The sequence below is a fragment of the Tympanuchus pallidicinctus genome, unplaced genomic scaffold, assembly GCF_026119805.1.
Source record: "Tympanuchus pallidicinctus isolate F22 unplaced genomic scaffold, pur_lepc_1.0 scaffold1, whole genome shotgun sequence".
Lineage (NCBI taxonomy): Eukaryota > Metazoa > Chordata > Aves > Galliformes > Phasianidae > Tympanuchus > Tympanuchus pallidicinctus.
The window spans coordinates 76,102,366-76,110,803 of record NW_026294618.1 but is presented as its reverse complement, the minus strand read 5'-3'; positions in this window follow the sequence as shown (position 1 = coordinate 76,110,803).

Genomic DNA, 8,438 nt, shown 5'->3' with positions numbered 1-8,438 from the left:
CAGAGTTGTGATGGTCTGTAATTTACTGTTTACAGAAATGAGCCTCTGTGACATTTCTTACACAGCCCTGCTCACCTTGGCTTCCTTCTTCTGGGCAAACCCTCTCTGTTTTGCTGCTGTTGCTAGTTGTCCTCATATCCTGCAGCAGAGTGGCCTTAGGAAACTGGGTCTAAAATGTCTTCACCCGCTCTCTACTGAGTTCCTGTCACCCTTGGCTCAATATTTGACCTAGGTTTAACTTTGCCCCACTGCAAAGTCCTACTGCACAAACTTATCCCATCCATATCAAAGGAAAGTTGATAGAAGGCCCATTTTGTTAATAGGATTTAAATATCCTCACCAGTTAGACTGTTACTGCTGGTTGACCAGGTCCAGATATTCAGTGGTGATAGGTCCTAGTGGGGACTATTTGCAGGCAGGGGGGTGTAGGCCATGCAGGTCCAGTGCCTTGGCATCAGCCAAACTCAGCACGTCTTGGGGTGCCCAACACTTTGCCAGAGTAATTCCATCCTCTGTCAAGGGCTGCGGGCAGGAATAGAGTGTGTCATCCTTCTGCACCACCCCTTGGTGTTTTGGGGGAGCAGGGTGGTTGCACGTGCTTTAAACTAGCAAGCAATGGATGATGTTAACTATGATGAAGAGGAGAGACATCTCTCCCCACACAGAGTTTCTCAGTGGGGCTGGTTGTTGCCCTGGGGACACCAGCCTGCCCTGCTGTGCATAAAATGCCACAGGGAGCACACGTGGGGTAACAATGCTCCCTATTCTCTACTTATATAAGGAAAGATAGGATCTGCTTGTCTCTGGGAGAGAAACACAGTGGACATTTTCATATCCTTCTGCTCAAGCCTCTGAAGGTTATGTGCACATGTTATGGTTTCAGAGTTGACTGTAAAATGTTTTGAATGCCAGCACCTTTCTGAACTTCTTTGCAATGCCCTTTTGTTCTGCCAAAAGCTAACACAAGTATCCTCTGCGGTAACCATTTCAAATAGAATCTCATTCCTTTCCTCCTCCTTTTGCAATAACCTTTTTCTGTTTGTTTGTTTGTTTTTTTCCCCATCATTCACACTTAAGTTTTCATTTCTCTTTGAGGAACAATTAAGTTTCAGTGCTGTTCCCCTGGAGAGGACTTTCCTGAGGACAGCTCTGAGTGCGGCAGGGCAGACGTGTCACATGCAGAGCTGATCACCAGCCTTCATCTGTGCTGGCAGCTGATGGGAAAATGAATCCTTTGTCCCCAGGCCTCTTGTTGATTTAATTAGTTTTGTATTGTTCAAATGCTGTCTTCAAAATCTGACTGTCTGCAAGCATGCACTATATCACTGTGTTAAGCTACACAAATGGCTTCCACAAATCTGGCATTTTCCTCCGTGAAACACATTTTCTGCACTCGAGTGATTAGCCAGACCACTCATTGATACTAGAATTTAGATATCTAATCTATTCTGACAGTGGAAAACCGAGTGAAATGCTGCTCACAGGGAGGCAAAGAGAAGAACAATGGCACTTGCCATTTCTTATTCCCATCTCTCTGTGCCACACACACTTCAACCTTTGCCTAGCTTTAGTCCATGCTTCAGATGAGAGGTCACAGAAGACAATAGAAAACTGGCTCCATGCAACATAGAGCATTTGTTGCTATTGTTTTAAAGAGCTTATTTTACATAATATATTTACTCAAATGACAAACCCCCCAGTTTTGGCCCCTTAATGATTGTCTTCGGGAAAAGTGCTCATCTGGGAGCTGTACTGCACCCATTACTCTCTCAGAACATGAAGCCTTTTAGGGTTGGCCAGGAGCTCTGTGTGTTTCAGCTGAAGTACCAACCCACGGTGTGTGCTGGAATCACAAACACCAAGGGACTCTCACACATAGGTAGAGGTTCTAATGGCTTGGACTCAAGGTGTCTTCTTATACTCTTGAAGGTGTCACTGATCCACTGACGAACTTAAGCAAGTTGTTCAACGCTTTTTGGTTTGTTTTATTAATAGTCTCTGGAAATGGTCTCAAGGGCCAGGATTTATTCTTGTTTTGTAAGTTTTGACAAAATAGGCCCAAACTAAGCTGAAGACAGAAGTTACTGATGTAATGCAAGATGCAGCCTGCTGCATATCCTTGCAAGACATGGTTATTACAGTATTGTGTACTTTTCTGAAGATATATAAGAAATCCAAATGCTGTGTTGAGATGTACATTAAAGAGATATTCCAGCAAGGAAAAATGCTAAAACACATCGACAGCTGAACGTTAAGATCATTTGCTGACAGCAGAGGGATTAGTTGCTTGCATTTAAATCAGTTGTCTAATTAATAAAATCCTTTGTAATGCAAATCACTATAGGGCCTCATTGAAATCTAAGCATAATCCTGGAAGCCTCATGTCCTCTCTTCTGTCACGTCTTGAGTTCTCCTGAATAGGTCTCCCTGCATCCCTATGCTGTGCCAGCCTGCCTTTGGGAGTGAGCTGCAGGTTCCACTTGCCCCTATAATGCTTGATTTCACAACTGCAAGGGGGAAGTCAGCTTTCTGGTGACCTCTACAGAGTTCTCGTCCTCTTCTTCTTGTCCTCATCCTCTCTAGTATGGAACTGCTGCATCTCAGGATGCTACATCAGAGCAAAGCCTCGTCCTCCCCTTGCCTGGCATGGCTGGGTACCTGCCTGCAGCCCAAGAGTGTCTGTTTCCTGTGATGGAAATTCCAGAAATGACTCCAGTCTCCCTAGCAAGACAGCAGCTCGCAGATGGTTTGGGAACTGCCCTGGCCCAAATAGCATCTCTGCCATTTGACAAGAAAGTCCATGTTTCAGATCTCTGCAGGAACCAAAAACCTGCTCTTTCACCAGTCACAAACTTTGAAAATGTTAAAATAGAGGAAACCAAGAGAGTGTTTGCAGTGAATTTCTAGAGATGTGGAATGCTGGCTCCAGTAGACCTATCGAACAGACAGCTTTAATATACCACCAAATACCACTTGGAATAAAAAAGCTGGTTTAAAATAAACTTGCATCAAATGGATCCTCCTAACGTAAACCTTCTGCTTCCTCAGCTGAGAATTCAAAGCCTGCCCTTTGTTGGTAGACTGGGAAGCGTTTCATTTCAGCACTGAACGTACTAATCCTACCTCCTGTGCAGGGGGGTGAAACTGGGTCCTGGCAGTCTTGCACACCAAGCAATGTTTTTAGGGGTGTTAGCTGTGCTATGTCAGGCAGGCAGCCCTCCTATGTGTGACTCAACTTTGGCTTCAGAGCCAGTGAGATACAGTCAGAGCCCCAGTGGTTATTAATGTATCATCGACAAAGCTGTAAACAGCAAAATGTGATGACTATTCCAAAACTGAGATGAATGCTCTGGAGCTGTGGTAATGACATTCAACTGGAGTCAAGCTTGGCAACTGATGATTCACAATACGTCAAATGGCAAGATTGTCCCTGATTTCAGCAAGGCTCTGGTTTCACCCCTATTTTCTCTGTTCAAACATGTTAGTGGCCTGCATTCAGCAATTTTCAACACCGACCCTATCCAGCATCCAGCCATTTCATAGCCATAGCAACTCAGGCAAGCTTTTTTTTTTCATTCTTCTCTGTTTTCCCTGGTTTCTGACTGAGATGCCATTTCACAGGTATTTTCAGTTTCCTCTCTCCTTATGTCTTGGTCTCTCCATGCATCATCTAAAAGGAGGATCAGCATAAACTTAGTGTGCACCTATTATGCTTTTCCCACACATCCAAGTAAAGACACAGCCTAGCTGAGAGTCCCCTTCCGGCAGGATGGAGGCCAACCCAACTCCTTCCTCCTACAGCAGGTGGCTCAGCATCCTGAATTGGCAAAACCTTGCTCCATTTTATCCCATTTTCATCTGCCAACTTATGGTTTGCACTGTTTGTTGTTTTGTTTTGTTTTTTCTTATATGTGCCACAGGAAAAACCTCACTGAAGGGTTTCCTCTTTCTCACTCCCTTACAAAAGTTCTGATGTCTTCTGAAATGCATGATGTGCTCCCTAGGTCTGGACTGGCAAGTCCATCTTCCTTGCTTCAGATTGTCCCTGGGCCGGCAGCCCTGTGCTTGCTTTGGCTCTGTGGGATTGATATCCTATCACCTCTTGCTAGGGCTTCCCACTGTTGCCTGTAAACTTCCAGGATCTTCCAGGATTCTTCATAGGATCACACTGCCTTTATGAGGTAGCACCAAAGTCTGTTGAAAGAGCCTGGGCTGACACATCCTGCAACTACATTTACCTTGCCAACATTGCACTGGGATTCATTGCAGTCCTGTGATTGACGTGTGATTTTTTTTTTTCCCCTGAAAACATCTCAAATTTCAGTCCAGTTATGAAGTTATGATGGTGAGCAGGAGGATAAGATAGAAAAAGAGGTGCAAATGAGCAGGCACTGCTATTGATGCACAGCCCCCGTTTACAAGCCAAGGAGATAACTAATGAGCATGCATGAAGCAGTGGCCACCTATGGCACTGCTCAAGCTGGGCTGGGAAGTTGAGGAGGTTTCATTCAGCCTTGGAGAACTGCTCAGCCTTAGCAATTTATCCTCATGAAAAGCAGAGTAGCATCCCACATCCAGAGCTTATCCTAGGGAAGCTGTTGTGAGAATACGCTCACTCTTCTGAGATGAGGAATGGTGTTCTCTTGGTGTTCTCACTGCATTACTTGGATACAGCCCTTCTGTACGAAAACCTGCCACCTGGCTGATGTTGGGGGAAATGCGGGAAGTAATAAGAAACCAATCAAAGAGTTCAAAGACCTGCACCCAATCTATGCACCCAAGGACATAGATTTGTTTCCACCCCTCTTACTTGAGTTGAGGGCAGGTAAAAGAAGTAATGACACTTTATCCTGAGTGGAAAGGGTGAAAGCAAAGTTGTTTGGGGCCTGTTCCCCTCTGAGGAGCAGGGAATGACTTAGGCAGCCAGACTGAAGAACACCTCACCAAGAGTCCATTTTCTGAGCTGGACCAGCCAAGGGGGATGAAGTGCTGTGTATGACCTGCTCTTGACACTGGGTTTAAATCCGTTTGGTATTGTCTTTCATTTTCCCTCATCAGGAAGAGTACTCAATCACAACAAAGTGTGTTTTGGTAATGTTTTTGTCCTTTGGTCTGAGGAGATGTTGACAGTCACATTTCCTACTAACTGAATTCTGCAACTGCTTAATGCAAAGTATTGTCACAAGTTTCTCACAGTGAACATTACGAGCTTCTAAGCTCTCATCCAAATTATTTGATGAAAATATTGTGATTATTTTACTGCTATAGCTACAAACATCAAATACTGCACAAGTTTTAGGCCAAGAAGCCTAAAAATCCATTTTATTCAATGAAATAACCATGTCTAAATTGTATCTCTCCATCTGAGAATGTTTTCACACATATAAGGAATTAACTATTTCTGGGTAAAACTACTTATTTTCAGTAAATGACTACTATTTTGACTTGCATTAACAGTTGCTAATAACACAAGATGAGAGAGAGGGGTAGAGGAACACATGTCTCTACCAGTTGTTGCTTTACTTGTTCCAAAAAGCAAGAAGTCATCTGCAGCCATTGAAAAAACATTTTCTTTCTTCCTTTCCAAGCACAAGTTTAACAGCTGTTGCTTCTGGCAAGCGTAATTTTTCCTTGACGCTCATCTCATACAGAACATTATAAAAAAAAAAAACAAAAAACCAAACAAACAAACAAGCAAAAAAGATGAAAATTGTGCAAGAAATCAAACTTGGTTCACAACGTTGGAACACTCATCTATGAACAAGAACAATCTGGCAGCTTGAAGACATAACCACCCACCTCACAAACCTAGAAGGAAGGGCAAAAGCAAAATAAATGATCACTGCTGGTCACTCTGCAGGATGCTGGTTTGGATTTCCTACAATATCCTTTCTATTGCTTTATCATCAACTACAATTCTTTCCCCCCCATTGACTGCAAATATCTTTCTTGATATAATTTTTTTTTTAATTTGTTATGCATTTGTTATGCATTGGCTCTAAGAGCCAATAAAATGCCCATCTTGTGACAACTGAACTTGATGGCAGGGCTCCCCAGAACAACTGCTGGTGGCAGACACTTGCAAGCTCGGTTTGGTCCAGAAATACAACATCTTTTCATTTGAACCAAAATAGATGAAAACACATCATTTTGGTAGATTGCATAACTTTTACTTTCAATTATTCAACGTCATGGGCACAAGTGCAATTTTCTCAGTGGAAGATCTGTCAACGCAGTGCATTGGTTGTACCCCTACTGTTGTAGCCTCACAGGGCAGCCTAAGCCTTCACTGAGCAAAGTCAGTCCTCATCACTATCTATTACAGGAGAAAGTCATCTTCTCAGTATGGGGAACGACTCAGCTCTGATTTTTTCTTTATTATTTGCAGCCAAGCTCCGATTTCCCTTGGTTAACTGTGGGATTTTAACACGTATATAACCTCTGTAGTTTTGTTCCTTGTTCTCTCCTCTTTCTTCTGATGACCTCACCTTTGTCCCCTGGCTTATCTCACTGGTACATCGTGTTGCATATTGGTGCTGCCTGAAAATGCTGCAGGGTGTGCTGAAACAATTTGGATAACCCAAGTGCAAAATAGTCTTAAAGGAGATAGACTGCGACAGAGGGATTTGAATATCCTTATTAAAAATGCAGCAGGTTAACCACAACAGAAACCTTAAGCACATACTTCTGAGTACATGCACAGGGATGAAATGTATCACTCTCTGGGGTTATGCTTCTTGATTACAATGGTTTTTTTTCTTTCCTGGCAGACCTAACAGGTAACACAGACAAAAGCAAATTCTAAACCTAATCCTCCTTTATGGGGAGTTGATTTTGATACAGAAGTGGAAGCTGCGGAACAGCTAGGATCTATCACATATTCAAGGAACTAACATAATCCATGCCACTTTGGGTCAGGTCACATTCACTCAGAAGGACAGGGGGCTTGGGAGGAGGGCTCCCACCCCCATGGTTTAATTTCAGCTGAGAGAAACTCTGCTAGCATGCATACTATAGCAGTGTCATTTGTCATTCCACCAAAAGTTACGATCTTGATGTGAAAATGACTGGGTAGAATCCAGTGATTTGTTCTCTTTGCAGAAAGTGAGAGTAGAATACTGGATTAGTCTCTTAGGGTTTGAAAATCCTTATTCTTCAAAGGCAGGGCCAAATCACAGCGCTTGTTTTTAGGTAGAATTCTCTGTTGCAATCAGTGGCAAATTTAGACTAGAAGTCAATGATGCCATCTGGCTCTTGGACAGATCCATATACGTTGTTAGCTTTGCAAAATTACAGGAAGGTGACGTTAATCATCCAGAAAGAGCAGCTGCTGCTGGAGCTGTTCCTTGGATAAAGTGCTAGTCAGCCAGGGGCTAGCAGCTCCTCCAATGCATATTTAATTCAGCAGTATGCATTCTGAGCACATTTCTTAAGAGGCAGCAGCCACTGCTAGCAATAAAGACAGAGATCCACCTGCCACCTACCTTGGAGCAAGCCTAATTGAGCATGTGACAGCAGGAACTGGGATACCTGGTCAATGCTTCAGGCTCTGCGAAATTCCTGGGGGGAATTTTGACAAGGCACTTCTTGTTGTAGCTCTTTCCCTTCCAGTTCATCAAGTTGCAAGCACTTTGCAAGGCAGATTGAATATAATCCTGTCCTTGTATGGAGCCTCACGAAACAGGACGCTGATCTTAGCTGGCACACCAAGATAAAACTTGTTGACTCTGACTTTTTTAGACAAGCACACCCAGAAGAAAGGGGCTCAGCACTCCATCCCGCAGCAGCAGATAAGCTGAAGGGATGGGGACACCACACAGAAACCTGCAGTCAGATTTTTTATTTTTTTTTATATAGCCAGTGTTACACTGGCTGGGCAGCCCCCATGAAGCCTGGGCAAAGGAGCACAACACAGCCCAGCACAGGTGATGCAGTGCCCCTGTCTGTTGCCCCAAGCATTGGGCACAGCACAAACCAACTGGTGAAGGCAGGCTGGAGAGCAAAACATAGGGGCTAACCTCCAGCACCTCTCTTGGAACCCAGCTGGGCATTACTCCACACTTGATGGCCAACTGGGGAGACCCCAGAGCTGGTGGCACCTGGATAATATCCAAAGCGCCACTTCCAGAAACACATTTTCTATCTTTCAAATAGTAGAGAGGGAAAAGCTGAAAGGACAATTTATTCACAGTAAATCTTTGTTCCAGCAGCTAATGAGCAGATTCAGCAGACTGAGTGATGTCTCCTCCTCTAAATTGCTCACATCAGAGGTCACAGTGGCTCTCTCAAGGGCATCAGCTTTGTGTTCACTGTGTCTGCATCAGGATGGATAGCTTGTATCCATCCTGATGGAGACAGATCCCAACAAGGTGCTGATCACTTTCTGCACGGAATCAAGCACCCACTGACAAATGAGGTGCATTAGCACTTCTCGGGAG